Genomic DNA, 14,324 nt, shown 5'->3' with positions numbered 1-14,324 from the left:
CCTCCCGCAACTCAATGTTCGGCTGCAGTCGAAGTTTGCTGCTGCTGCTAATTTGCAGATGGTTTGCATCTCTGATTCTGCCCTCGATTGGAAAGTGAGTTCGTAAGTTAGCGACTGTTTTCGAGGTTGCTGAAGCCGCACAGTAAATCAAACAATTACGCTGAAGCCGTGACCGATAAATTACTTAATGCGTCCATAATATGAAGAATGCTGGAAATAAATTAAAACAAAACACATGCCTTATTTAAACCAACTCTATTTCCAGATGTTGCGGTTGTAAAGAGAATTGTAATAATGAAATAAATCAAATGAAAGTGTCTCTACAAAAAAAAAGTGCTTACAAATAAATAAAATGTGCACAATCGTTTCACAACGTCACACATCACACCCGCGCGCACAAAGACAAATATCTCCCGTATAGCCTTTAACAGGCTGTCGCCGTTCATCTAATCCGGTCCCGGGCCTTCCCTAGGTCAACTCAGCCTCAAATGACAACCTGGTGCGATGCGTAAACATCGCCACTGTGGAGACAAAGGCGGCCAGGCGAGTTCCTAGCAACACCACCACCTCGTGTACAAAGTGTGCTCGTCAACATCACTTGGAAACAATCTGTTAAGACTACACGGAGGATAGTTGTCTTTGCTTTACAAGATAATCGTGAAGAATGTTCCAAAACCGGTGTATCGGATGACTCAACATTCAATAAGCTATAATCTAAGCGTGTGCAATTTCTGCGGAGGGCCTCGTCAAAATCACCGCAGGAGTTTCCCTGGGGCGCTGTGATGATGACAGCGACGAGAGGCGTGTGTGGGGCGAGGGTGGGAGTTGGGCTAGGGGAAGGGGAGGGTAGAACGTAATCGTGGATCCGTGCGGTGAGAAGCCACGACGCTTAGCCGAGCTACTTTTAACACTTGACCCGTGAGGCAGGAAGTGCGGCACCCGAGCCGCGTGTGCCGCACTGAGGATGTTCTGACCGCTGCGTGCTTTTTTTGCGGCGGGGTTCTCGTTGCGACACGCGCCGCCCTCGAAAATTAAACGAGTGAAAAGTGTGTGTTTTTTTTAAAAACGTACATTTTATTTGCGTTACGATATTACCCGGGTTATTATTATTATTATTTAATATTTTACATTTTGGGCCCGATGTCGCTCGCTAATTTGCTCTCGACTCGGTAAGACTCTCGTGGGTTAATCATTTTACATTAGGTGGAATTGAATTGTAAGAAAATTCTGCAGTGGTGTAACGGGATTCGTCCAGTCGAAATTAAGTTTCTCATTCGGATTCTGGCGAGCATGCTTGGACCGAGCAAATCCAGAGGTCGGAGGTCATCGGTCCGACTTGATCTCCCGGCAATAGCACGCAGCGGTTCGAGATGGGTTGTGGCTGTTAACACCGCGGGGACAGCAGGTCGTATATGTTGGGGTAAACGTGTGAGTAAACCCACCTCTCTCCCAAGACGCGATGGTGATGAGCTGTTATCTCGCTCGCCTGCTACGTAGGAGGTCGTGGGTTTGATTCCGGACCCTGACGATGCCTGTTGTATATTTGAAGTTCGCGTGATCTCGCTGTCCACATGGTGACCGCGTTGGGTTTTCTCCGGGTCCTCCTCCGGTTCCGCCCTCCACATTTGAGAGACACGCGTTTCGATTATTCGGCTGCTACTTTAAATGCCCACGTGTGATGATAACGATGATGATTTATGTGTGGCCATGTCACCTTTGAACAAGACGGTGGGTTAAACACCTCCCCACCCGTCTCCCACCATATTATAATTGTGCTTTCAGCAAAATGACACGAGATGAAAACCATTTTGATACGTAACTTTCTGGAGTGTGTGGTGCATCACCGTGTGTCAGAGCAGGCCGCCAGAAGTTGACGTTACAGAACTATTTCCGAGAAAAATATATTTCTAAACAGGCATTTTATCCACCCTCGACACACACCTTCTGCGTGCCCTGCAGGGAGTGTTCCTCGCATGTCAATCAAACGGAACATTTTTAAAGTCTCAGGAGTTGGAATGTTTGCCGAATTAAGTGAAAAAAATAACTTCACACGATATACATTTAAGTGCTGTTATTATTTGGATACCCTTAAAGCTTCCTTGAAGAGCTTTGGATTCGACCTTAAAAGCTGGGAATCCCTAGCACAGGACCGACCTGCCTGGAGAAGAAAAGTACAGGACGCTGCAGTCCTCTGTGAGAGTAGGAGAAGCTCCTGTGCTATCTTGAAGAGGCAGCAGCGCAAATCTACCAAGGAAGGACGTGTGGCTGCACCTCAGAGCTCTTCATCCTCCCTGACCTGTCCAGTGTGCCACAGAGAATGCCGGGCTCGGATTGGCCTCTTCAGCCATCTGCGCACTCATCAACACCCAACAAAATGACAAACGTGCCATGGTCATCATCAACTTTGATGGACGAACAAGAAGTTATTATTTGTCATCAAGCTACGACCATCAACTCGCTACACTTGGGGACCCGCTTTAATCACGGCGTTGGCTGCAATCCGGATTCAAACACCGGGACACCAGCAGTGGCAGTTCGGTGTCTCTGACGCAGCCACGACGAACTCGACGAGTCACCTCGCCTATTACCCAACAACCACCGCGCTCAATGGTATTTTCTCCCATCGGTCACCCGACGCGGTGACGCCACGATTCGCGCTAATTCAACAGTCCGTGCCTCTATTATCTTTGTCGCCGCTATTTATTTACTCGTCCTCGCAAGAGGAGATAAATAACTCGTCGCCGCAAACAATTATTCCATTTCGCGGCTCCCCCCTGGGCTGGATGTGAACTCTCCATCCTCGAAGTTTGCTTGGGTTCGGCGAGCCACCGGGAGTCGCACAGCTGCCCCGAAGCCTCCTTATATATTTGCGTCTCGGCTGAACGTTCTTTGCTGGAGACACATTGAGCCCATGCATTCGGCTCCCAAACGCAACCCAGGACAGGGGGGGGGGGGGGGCGGTGGGCAGTGCTGCGCGAGGCGGCGCGCGGGAGCCGACCGACGCTTCACACCGCGGTGCCGGGATTTGTTTTCCTTTGCACGACATTTTTTTGGGCAAAGGTGCAGCCCCTGCAATTACCCTTTCCAAGCCGTTGCTGGTGGAAGGACCTCGCCGAGAGGCAGCTCTCGGTCGCCCACTCCCATCCAGAGAGCGTTGCGGGTTGCTCTTCGACGCAGGCCAGGCACTTTGGAAGATGTGAGAGTACCCACACTTTAACCCGCCACGCGTGACATGCCGGTCGACCTTACTGCGGTTTAGCCCTTTTATACTGCTCGGTGGACAGAGGTGGCGGGGGTGTGGGGGGTGCCGGGGGGTTGAATAAACCTGGCCACTGTTTCCACGAGATAAGTCCCTTGGTTGAGCTATCGTCTGTGGCCAGGTCGCTAATGAAAGAAAGCTATATAACTCAGTGGACCTTACCTGGTATAATAAAAAGTTTAGTTTAAGTTTCAGTTGAGGAAATAACTTCATCCAGCAGTGGAATTTGCAAGTGTTCGTTGTTTGCAATTCTGTGTGCATGTTCTATCTTATTGCGTCTTGTCAACCGCTCCAGCCAGTACAATCACCCTCCAATGTTAAATTGACAAACAAATATTCGCATTTCCACGAGGTTGCCGCGACCACACTGCACGGCTGAATGAAGTCCCTGAAAACAGAGCCACGAGCAGGTGGAGCGAAACGTCGAAAGACCGTGGCGAACAACACACGGTGCATCGAATTGACTCACTCTGCCCCCACCCGCTGCCCTTCAAGCCCTGCCCAACCGCCGTTTGTAAAACGTCAGGGTTCTTTGATTGGTGTCAGGACCCGGTGTCTATTTTGCACACGTGTTCATCTGCTGAGGGTGAAGTATTTCAAATCTGCACGTGACACACTGCCTAGCCAGAGGGCCTCCCCCGCCGCTTCGAGATGGGGGGGAGGATGCCCTCAATTTCGACGCTGGCCAGCTGGGGTGGAAGTGGTGGCAGTACCCACACTTTACCCCACCCCCGTGCCACCTGTGTCCGATTTTACTAGGCTGAGTGGACAGCTGTTGTGGAATGGAGAAGCTTGCCCAAGGTTTGCAACAGAAGACAAAGACAATATATTCCCGTATAGCCTGAATGCATTTTTGAGGCAAGTGCTGTTAGCGAGCGCCTATGAAGGCCTGCATGGACCACTAGTAAGTGGGCGAGCAGCCCTACGCCCGGCCGCCCGAAGTACTTATTGGAGGCTGAGTCGACCTGGGGGAAGCCGCGGTCAGGCGGGTTCGTCGCAGCACAGCGTGCTATCCAGCTCGCCACGGCTCCCCTCACAGACACAGACACACTGTCCTATTTACACCCCCACTCACACTCATGCATATAACCACACGACACACACACGTAAATATATAATAGACAGATAATGCAATGTGCCTCGCTACAGCCTCGGAAGCAGCAGAAGCAAGCCATGATGATGGAATAGCACACGTCGTCATCATGGAAATTTTACACAGCAGGAGAAATGAAATTGATTACGAGTGACCACAAGCCCCGTGCAGTTGCAGCAATGAAACAATCCTTGGCAGCGAACAGAAACCTCCTCTCTGTGCGCGCTGTGCCCGATGTGTTGACTAAGCAAGCTGTGCTAGCCGTGGCTGGCCGGTTCAGCTACGTATGTACGCAGAACTTCTTTCGCACCGTACGTAGCCAACCGTGATCATCGAGAGACGATGATCACGGTTCAAGATTCAAGATCACAGGCCCGAAAAAGGCGAACGGGCAGCAACAAACGGCAAGACTCAATGTGTTCCATGTGAGTGGCAGATTACAATGAGAGGTGTTTGGAGCTATGCCCCCCCCCCCCTTCCTTATAAAATACGAGACCCAAGGAACTTGTACTTTGTAAAAATACATTGCATCTTTATTGGTATTAATCAAGAGCCCAATTTTTAAGTTTTAACTTCGCCCCCTCCCACATCCCTCCACTTGGAAAGTTTCTCGATCCAACTCTGACCGTATTCTTCAGATAAGACGCACAATTTACCTCCAAATATAAAAAAAAAACATGTGGTTGCGTCTTATTAATCTGGTGGCTGTGTGTGTGATTAGATCTGTGTAACTTTATTGACACCGTGACACAAGTTTTGGGACGCGTCTTATTTATCCGGAGCGTCGTATAATCTGGAGAAGATAAAGAAGTCCATACCGCTTCTGGAATTGAGCACGGTTCTAGAGGCACTTGATGAATAATACGGTAATGGGAGGGAATTCAAAAGTGAAGAGGTGCATGGAAAGGAGCAGATAGAGAAGTATGACCAGCAGTGTGGTGAGTGGGTGAGTTGTGACCTACAATGTGGAGGGTGGGTGAGTGGGTGGGTGGGTGAGTTGTTGTGACCTGCAGCGTGGTGAGTGGGTGGGTGAGTGTTGTGACCTGCAGTGTGGTGAGTGGGTGGGTGAGTTGTTGTGACCTGCAGTGTGGTGAGTGGGTGGGTGAGTGAGTTGTTGTGACCTGCAGCGTTGTGAGTGGGTGAATGAGTGAGTTGTTGTGACCTGCAGCGTGGTGAGTGGGTGGGTGAGTTGTTGTGACCTGCAGTGTGGTGAGTGGGTGGGTGAGTTGTTGTGACCTGCAGTGTGGTGAGTGGGTGGATGAGTGAGTTGTTGTGACCTGCAGTGTGGTGAGTGGGTGGGTGAGTTGTTGTGACCTGCAGTGTGGTGAGTGGGTGGGTGAGTGAGTTGTTGTGACCTGCAGCGTTGTGAGTGGGTGAATGAGTGAGTTGTTGTGACCTGCAGCGTGGTGAGTGGGTGGGTGAGTTGTTGTGACCTGCAGTGTGGTGAGTGGGTGGGTGAGTTGTTGTGACCTGCAGTGTGGTGAGTGGGTGGATGAGTGAGTTGTTGTGACCTGCAGCGTTGTGAGTGGGTGAATGAGTGAGTTGTTGTGACCTGCAGCGTGGTGAGTGGGTGGGTGAGTTGTTGTGACCTGCAGTGTGGTGAGTGGGTGGGTGAGTTGTTGTGACCTGCAGTGTGGTGAGTGGGTGGATGAGTGAGTTGTTGTGACCTGCAGTGTGGTGAGTGGGTGGGTGAGTTGTTGTGACCTGCAGTGTGGTGAGTGGGTGGTGAGTGAGTTGTTGTGACCTGCAGCGTTGTGAGTGGGTGAATGAGTGAGTTGTTGTGACCTGCAGCGTGGTGAGTGGGTGGGTGAGTTGTTGTGACCTGCAGTGTGGTGAGTGGGTGGGTGAGTTGTTGTGACCTGCAGTGTGGTGAGTGGGTGGATGAGTGAGTTGTTGTGACCTGCAGTGTGGTGAGTGGGTGGGTGAGTTGTTGTGACCTGCAGTGTGGTGAGTGGGTGGGTGAGTGAGTTGTTGTGACCTGCAGCGTGGTGAGTGGGTGAATGAGTGAGTTGTTGTGACCTGCAGCGTGGTGAGTGGGTGGGTGAGTTGTTGTGACCTGCAGTGTGGTGAGTGGGTGGGTGAGTTGTTGTGATCTGCAGTGTGGTGAGTGGGTGGATGAGTGAGTTGTTGTGACCTGCAGTGTGGTGAGTGGGTGGGTGAGTTGTTGTGACCTGCAGTGTGGTGAGTGGGTGGGTGAGTGAGTTGTTGTGACCTGCAGCGTGGTGAGTGGGTGAATGAGTGAGTTGTTGTGACCTGCAGCGTGGTGAGTGGGTGGGTGAGTTGTTGTGACCTGCAGTGTGGTGAGTGGGTGGGTGAGTTGTTGTGACCTGCAGTGTGGTGAGTGGGTGGATGAGTGAGTTGTTGTGACCTGCAGTGTGGTGAGTGGGTGGGTGAGTTGTTGTGACCTGCAGTGTGGTGAGTGGGTGGGTGAGTGAGTTGTTGTGACCTGCAGCGTGGTGAGTGGGTGAATGAGTGAGTTGTTGTGACCTGCAGCGTGGTGAGTGGGTGGGTGAGTTGTTGTGACCTGCAGTGTGGTGAGTGGGTGGGTGAGTTGTTGTGACCTGCAGTGTGGTGAGTGGGTGGATGAGTGAGTTGTTGTGACCTGCAGTGTGGTGAGTGGGTGGGTGAGTTGTTGTGACCTGCAGTGTGGTGAGTGGGTGGGTGAGTGAGTTGTTGTGACCTGCAGCGTGGTGAGTGGGTGAATGAGTGAGTTGTTGTGACCTGCAGCGTGGTGAGTGGGTGGGTGAGTTGTTGTGACCTGCAGTGTGGTGAGTGGGTGGGTGAGTTGTTGTGACCTGCAGTGTGGTGAGAGGGTGGGTGAGTGTGTTGTTGTGTCCTGCAGTGTGGTGAGTGGATGAGTGAGTGTGTTGTTGTGACCTGCAGTGTGGTGAGTGGGTGGATGAGTGAGTTGTTGTGACCTGCAGTGTGGTGAGTGGGTGGGTGAGTGAGTTGTTGTGACCTGCAGTGTGGTGAGAGGGTGGGTGAGTGTGTTGTTGTGTCCTGCAGTGTGGTGAGTGGATGAGTGAGTGTGTTGTTGTGACCTGCAGTGTGGTGAGTGGGTGGATGAGTGAGTTGTTGTGACCTGCAGTGTGGTGAGTGGGTGGGTGAGTGAGTTGTTGTGACCTGCAGTGTGGTGAGTGGGTGGGTGAGTTGTTGTGACCTGCAGTGTGGTGAGTGGGTGGGTGAGTTGTTGTGACCTGCAGTGTGGTGAGTGGGTGAGTGAATTGCTGTGACCAGCAGTGTGGTGAGTGGGTTGGTGAGTTGTTGTGACTTGCAGTGTGGTGAGTGGGTTGGTGGGTGAGTTGTTGTGACCTATATTATGGTGAGTGGGTGGGTGAGAGCGTTTTTGTGACCTGCAGTGTGGTGGTAGTTGGACACGGTGTGGTGAGATGAGACGACACAGTCAGTCTGATAGAGATGGGGTCCTCGATACGGGTGGAGGAATCAAGTAAATTTTGCGGTAACAGTCACCATGGTAGTAGCGCGTTTTGCGTTGGGCAAGACTACTATTTGGGGCAAGAGCTGCCGCGATTTTATCTTTTTCATGATATGATATAAAATTTCACAATTTGACCACTTTTGTCATATCAGTTTCCTATAACTGTTGAATTGTATTCTTTGGGTATTTCGGTAAAAGCCACGTAGATAGAAATAAAAAAATTAATTCAATCGCAACACAAGCAATCGTCATCAGGTGAAAAAATATAGCCGGAGAGCTGCTGAGGCAGGATGTTACACAGGTTTGAGATGGGTGTAGACCAAGGGTAAGTGGGCGGGGCTAGAGATGGAATTTGCGTGTAAATGTAAGATCGGAGAGCTGATGTATCTCCAGGACTACAAAGCTGTGGAGGTGGCCATTGTAATGTGAGAGATTAGCATGTCAATGTAAGAAAACTACCGCAACGGTGACTGTGTTAGTGAGACATTTAGCCTGTTAATGTATAGGCATTTAACCTGGTAATGTGACTTAGAGAGTCGGAAATAACTGCTAACATCGGCAGGTAGGATGGAAACATCACAGCCAGTTAAAACTTAAACTGGTTAATAACGACCTTCCAACGATTGCTCAGTTTGTTACCCATCTTCTCGGTTCAAATTGTGTCCGTGTTTATACATCTGGATGGCTTCATGAACGAATCTTTGTTGATAGCCAGTGAGTTTGCAGAGAACCTTCGTCTTGGAAAAATCAATTTCGCGTCTGCCCACAGCGTTAAAACAATGCTCAGCGACGACCGAACGGGGATATGGAACCCAATTAAGATCAGCTGACGCGCAAGGAGGGAGATGGATCGTGGCATCGCAAGACCCACTAAGAGATCTGGATGCCTACATCCGGTCGTGGTATACACAATGGATGCTGATGATGGTGATGTCGATAACGATGACGCCGCCAATTAACTTCACAATCGGCTTCAGCGAACGCCCCAGGCAATGAGCAATTTCGATGGATTTTTTTCGGGCGGAAAGCCCCCCCCACCCCGGCCCCACACGTGAAAAGCGAGGCCGCGCTACTGGCAAAGCGCGCGGCCCGTGGAGCAATGCCAAGAGCGCGTCGCATCAGGGGATGTCAACCAAGAAATAATGACGGGCTCGAGCCGCGAGATGGTTATCGCAAGGTGGAGGGCAAAAAAACTGGTTTGACCTGATAGCCAGTATATACAAGGAGGATATATATATACCGTGTTGTGTGTGTTTTATATAGTACACGACCGACTTGCAGATCGCTTGCTTGGTCTCCCGCTGAAGAGAACGCACGCGGGTGGGTTTTGAGAAGTGCGGGCGACGTGAATTCGCGTGAAGTTGTGTTTACGTTGAGAGGTGCGGGAAATGTCAGCGCTGGTCGGTATGTGAACCTGTCCGGGGGACACGGGGGCGGCGTTGGGGGGAGGGGGGGTCTTGAGCAATCTCGGCGCAGGAGTGTGCGCGTGTCCGGTGACACCGGAGCGAGCACGCGCGTTCTCGAGCCCCTTCCAAGTGTTGCTGTTGTCGTCGTTCGTATACACAACAACAACAACTGCCGCCATACGCCACTAAGTGTCGGTGACGTCACCACGACGCTTGTGCCAGGCCATGTGCACCTTGAGGCCACGTGAAGTGTCGAACGCCCGCTGGCAGGAGGTCACGGGGCAGACCCAGCAGGTGCCACGGGTCGACTGACTGAGACGACTGTCTGATGCACCACCTATGCCCCCTATGCCAACTAGACACCCGGCGCTCCGCTCGTTGTTGTGAGCGTCGCTCCTCCGCCCTCCGTTGTTGTTGGAGGGCGACTGCCTCCAACTGCCCAGTAGCGTCCTTCACGAGCCTTTCGTATATATCTATATATAGAAACACACATAACCTCGCCGCGAAAGTAAAAGGCACAACCCTGCAATTGCTGGCCCAAGCCACTGCTGGCAGAAGAGTCTCCACTGAAGGGATTTCTAGAGATTGATCCATCCGGTGGGTATTTTGGGTCTACTATTACACGCTGGCCAAACGTTTTGGGAGAGTGGGGAGTGCCCACACTTCACCCCACCGCACACGTCCTACCGATCGACTCACACCTGTGGTTGACCCCCCCCCCCCCCCCCCATTCACACTGCTGGGTGTAGATGGTTCGCAGGGACCAAAAAAGAACACACGTGATCTCAAAGCTCAAAACTGTCACACTGACTGAGCCAAGTGCCAGATAGATACCCGAATTACCCCCGGACATCAAGGTCCCATAACGCATCATCTAGTGCAGGGCGTCATTGCCTGTGGGCCCTATGTGAGGTTGACTGTCACAGAAGAACAAACGATGGAACAACCCAGGAGGCATGGGAAGAGGCCAAACACTTTGCGTCAGGCTTATAACCCACGGCGACATTCGTGCAAGGCTCATTAACCACTCTCAGTTCAGTGCGTGCACTTGTACCCAGTTCGTTTGTCAATCTACAGCTGGATGTGGGGACTATAGTTGCTACTTTGTTTATTTTTTTCTCCCACAGGCCAAGCCAGACATATTTCTCATTCTGCCAAGTCCTATTATCAGAGCACCACGTCTCGGTACTAATCAATTCCTGCCACCAAGAGGCAGTTGCCAATTCCTGGCCAACCCGAACGGGGGCCTTCACATCGCGTGCCGGGCCGTCGGCGTGATTTGGCCGTCACTTCACCACGCTGGCCCCCTGCACCTCCGATTAGCACTGTTGGCTACGAACGGTGCGAAAGAAGTTCAAAATACATACGTACATCCAGCATAGCCCAATGGCAACCTGTTTGTGCGAGGCGGTCACTCATCCAAGCGCAATGAGGGCTCAATATCTGCTCAGCTTCTGACGAATTCTGGCGCGATCCGGGCAATTCGGTCATGGCGCGCAGTTAGGTCCGGTCAGGGCTATTCTCTTTAGCAGGTGCCAGGTGAGAAGCTGGCGAGCCTGAGTCAGAGCCTCTTTTGCAAATCGATTTTGAAAGGGTGACTTGGACCGATAAGTTACAGCAACATTTGTTTTTAACTCACAATAGCCAGATCGGTCACTCGTGTGCCCAATTGCATGCGAGTGCAATCGGGGGGGGGGGGGGGGGGGGAGGTGTGTGGATTTGTATTTTCCCGAGACGCAAAAAGCACGACGACAATGATTTGTGGAATTGTTTAAACCCACGCCAAGATGAACAACAGGAGAGCTGCCCGACGAACAATGCCGGGGGGGCGCGTTCGCAGTTGTCAAACGCCAAACCTGCTCACGCAAAAACAGCGGCAGGCCGAATGTCTTCATCGTTGCTTTATTTTGGCGTGGGTGGGGGAGGGGTTTGCATATTCACCGGGAATTTCCTCAAATCGGAAATCTCCAAACTGAGAGGCAAGGGCTGTCGAAATAGCAGCGAATGTTGGCACATGGCCAGATCGTGACAACACTTCCCCTCTCTCTGCCGCATGTGCTGCAATTGGGGCCGCTCGGCCTTCCGTTTAATAGTCCGCGATCTCTCACATGAGGTCGCATTTTCACTAATAGTTTAAATTCTGCTCCACACCACATCCCCTTTAGGAGTTGTCCACCAACACGCCCCGCCACCCCCTGACATCACCACAACCACTGCCAACGCACCTCTCTTCCTGCGCTGCCTCCCGAGAGACCGCTCACTCGCCCTCTCACTCACCATATCACCCAACTGCTGGTTACACCAACTCACTCACTCACCCACTCATCACCCACACTTAGTCACTCACTCACCCACTCACTACACTGCAGGTCACAACAACTCACTCACTCACCCACTCATCATCCACCCACTTAGTCACCTACTCACTCACCCACTCACCACACTGCAGGTCACACCAACTCACTCACCCACTCATCATCCACCCACTTAGTCACCTACTCACTCACCCACTCACCACACTGCAGGTCACACCAACTCACTCACTCACTCACTCACCAACTCATCACCCACCCACTTACTCACCCACTCACTCACCGATTCACCACTCTGCAGGTCACACCAACTCACCCACTCACTCATCACCCACCTACGTAGTCAACCACTCACTCACCGACTCACCACTCTGCAGGTCACAACAACTCACTCACCAAGTAACTCACCACACCGTAGTTCACAACACTTCTATCTCTGCTTCTACCCTCGCACGACTCAACTTTGGGTGTCCCTCTCATCGTCTCTTTTCCAGAAAGTTCTTATTATAATAATAATAATAACTTTGATCACTTCCAGAAGCACACAAACTCGTATCTACAACACCTTCAAATGTGCTGTTTGTTGCTGGCTGCTCAGCATTTTTGACCTTTAGGGCATACGCTCAGCAACCTAGATTTAGGAAAAAAATAATAGTGTGCTCACTCACTCACTCACTCACCCACTCATCACCCACCCAATTACTCACCCACTCACTCACCCACTCACCACACTGCAGGTCACACCAACTCACTCACTCACTCATCACCCACCTACGTAGTCACCCACTCACTCACCGACTCACCACGCTGCAGGTCACACCAACTCACTCACCCACTCATCACCCACCCACTTAGTCACCCACTTACTCACCCACTGACCACGCTGCAGGTCACACCAACTCACTCACTCACTCATCACCCATCTACGTAGTCACCCACTCACTCACCGACTCACCACGCTGCAGGTCACACCAACTCACTCACCACTCATCACCCACCCACTTAGTTACCCACTCACTCACTCACCCACTCACCACACTGCAGGTCACACCAACTCACTCACTCACCCACTCATCACCCACCCACTTAGTTACCCACTCACTCACTCACCACGCTGCAGGTCACACCAACTCACTCACTCACTCACCCACTCATCACCCACCCACTTAGTTACCCACTCACTCACCACGCTGCAGTGACACCAACTCACTCACCATGACTTCCCACACACTCCTCATCGTCCTCCTTCGTCTCCTCCCCACCCTCGCGTCACCAGCTCCGTTCCCCCAGTAGCTCCGAGTGGCTGAACATGGATGAATGGAAGCTGACAGGCCTGCTGGACACTGAATGAGACGAGAGATTCCCATGCCGGGCGCTTTCACGTCCGCTGTCTACAAGAGTTAGGGGACGCGCTCCCGATTCCTCAACGTCTCGCAGCTGTGCGGGAATCGTGGAGCGAGGGTTTAGGGACCCCCCAGTGTTTCACCACGCACCCCAAACCCAGATTGGCGCAGCTATGATAGATCAATCGCAAAAAAAAAAAACATGACTTGATAGATCCAACACAAATAGATTCAGCCCAGTTAGGCCAATCCTATATTTCACCCAGCCTAGATAGACCCATGTCAGATAGACCCATGTCAGATAGACCCATGCCAGATACAAACCCAGACCAGATAAACCCAGGCAAGAAAGTCCCAGCTCGGCACCAACCATACCCAGACGGTACCCACACCTCCCAGAGCACACAGGACACCTGGAGCGTGCCGCCACGCACACAATTAGCAGGTGTTGAACGCCCGAGCCACATTTTAATAAAGACAACGATCGTCGTGCGTCGATCTCGCACATGACACGCCGCAGAGCGAGACGTGTGAATTGATCCGTGGGCTCGCTCATTAGCATGCCTCGCAGAGAGAACTGCACCTGGATAGAATAAGAAGGGCGGCAGGACGGGGGAGGGGGGGGGGTGAATGTAAGCAGAGCACAACCGCATCTTTGTCCGCAACCTGATGACGACCCGAAAATTTGCGCCGCAAACAATCAGCGTCGAAAATTGCCAGGAAGCCAAGGGGAATGCCCCGAGTCGTCCCGCAACGACACGAGCATCGGCCCCGCGGTGTGGCTTTGTGCGTCTGCTGATCTCTCGGCCCGTCTCTCTATCCGTCTGTCACAGTCTGTGTGGACGCGCGAATTCGTGCATGTCTGTCTGCTGGCTCCCCGTGGTGGGGCGCGTGGTGGCGGGGGCCGTGGGCTACGCGTGGCAACCAACGCGGTCACACCGCGCAACACCTGCGGTGCCATGCGGGGTGTTAAGGACCGCGGTCATGCAATGGGCACACGTTAAATATCGTGGTCGAAGCATTGGCACACGTTAAATATCGTGGTTGAAGTATTGGCACACGTTAAATATCGTGGTCGAAACATTGGCACACGGTTAAATATCGTGGTCGAAGCATTGGCACAGGTTAAATATCGTGGTCGAAGTATTGGCACAGGTTAAATATCGTGGTCGATGCAATGGCACATGTTAAAGATTGCGGTGCTTAAAGGAGACGGTGGAATAACTGGCAGCAGAAACATTCGCCAGTGAGTTGGGGCTGGAGGCGTTGTTTGCATGAATCAAGTTTAGTACCCTTTGACATTTCCTTGACTCTTAAACAGTATCATTTAAGGGAGATTTGTCACTTAACTTTAAATATATACAATGGGGCAATGGGGCTTCATTTCAGCCCAAGTCTGTCTGGGTCGGCGGCCACACTCGGCCCACAACATCCAGTATACTCCTCTAACTGCGGGCAGTGGGTGAGACGAA

The 14,324-nt window shown here is 51.9% G+C and overlaps 1 long non-coding RNA gene across 3 annotated transcripts in view; it reads right to left on the bottom strand.

Moving 5' to 3' along the window:
• The window catches only part of LOC133353556 (uncharacterized), a 133,001-nt gene that overhangs the window by 14,848 nt on the left and 103,829 nt on the right, over nt 1-14,324 (bottom strand). Inside the window, exons 2-3 of one of the 3 annotated variants that reach the window (XR_009756402.1) lie at nt 2,155-2,348; nt 1,443-1,617 (exon numbers count right to left, since the gene is read on the bottom strand). This is a non-coding gene — a long non-coding RNA (uncharacterized LOC133353556). The remainder of the gene's footprint in view (nt 1-1,442; nt 1,618-2,154; nt 2,349-14,324) is intronic. The other 2 variants (XR_009756403.1, XR_009756404.1) reach the window with 2 other exon arrangements.

The sequence above is a fragment of the Lethenteron reissneri genome, chromosome 44 (assembly GCF_015708825.2).
Source record: "Lethenteron reissneri isolate LAM-NWPU_2019-01 chromosome 44, ASM1570882v1, whole genome shotgun sequence".
Taxonomy (NCBI): Eukaryota; Metazoa; Chordata; class Hyperoartia; order Petromyzontiformes; family Petromyzontidae; genus Lethenteron; species Lethenteron reissneri.
Note: the sequence above shows the minus strand (reverse complement) of the source record. Positions and strands in the feature narration are given on the sequence as shown.